Raw genomic sequence first — 793 nt, 5'->3', positions numbered from 1 at the left:
GAATAGTGCAACAATGAATGAGTGGAAGCCCAAAATCTCTGTAAATGTTTATGAAAATTAATAAAATATAATTATAGAAAAAAAAAGAAAAGAAAGCAGCAATTTATATTGGTCACTACAACAAAACTATAGTAAAGTCTTTTCTACAAAGAAATAACTCAAGATTATCATTTGTAAAGCTACATATATATCACTATTATTGTTCTAGGTACCATCAATTATGAATCCCAGTGACCCTACAAACAACGGCTTACAACTCTGCCAGATCCTTCACCTTTCTCAAAATCTCTAGTCTGTTCAGGCCCAGTGTTATAGTCACTGCACCCATCCATCTCATCAAAGATCTTCCTCTCTTCCACTGACCCTCAGGTCTTTTTAAAGAACTGGCCTCTCCTGACAACATGCCCAGAATATGTGGGATGAAGTCTCATAATTTTTGCTTCTTAGGAGCACTCTGGCTGTAATTCTACCAAGACAGATCTGGTTTGTTGGTCGTCCCTGCCAATACTCTTTGTCAACATCATAATTAAAGGCATCAACTCTTCTTAAGTCTTCCTTACTAACTGTCCAAATTTCACATACATATGAACTAACTGAAAATGTCATGGTTTTGTCAGGCACATCTTAGTCTTTAAACTGGCATCCTTGCTCTGTAGCACTTTAATAGCAGATTTTCTGAGTGCAACACGTGTTTTGATTTCTTTTTTTTAAATTTTATTAGTTTTAATGAACATTTACAGAGATTTTGGGTTTTCATTCATTCATTGTTGCACCGCTTTCTCCACCCTCCTCC

General features: G+C 35.8%; 1 protein-coding gene across 1 annotated transcript in view; it reads right to left on the bottom strand.

The window, feature by feature from the left end:
• The window catches only part of GOLM1 (golgi membrane protein 1), a 74,222-nt gene that overhangs the window by 16,830 nt on the left and 56,599 nt on the right, over positions 1–793 (bottom strand). The window lies entirely within an intron of this gene.

The sequence above is a fragment of the Elephantulus edwardii genome, unplaced genomic scaffold (assembly GCF_000299155.1).
Source record: "Elephantulus edwardii isolate Elephantulus edwardi_28Jun2011 unplaced genomic scaffold, EleEdw1.0 scaffold00298, whole genome shotgun sequence".
NCBI classification, from domain to species: domain Eukaryota; kingdom Metazoa; phylum Chordata; class Mammalia; order Macroscelidea; family Macroscelididae; genus Elephantulus; species Elephantulus edwardii.
The sequence above is the reverse complement of the archived record's forward strand: the minus strand, read 5'-3'. Positions and strand labels throughout refer to the sequence as shown.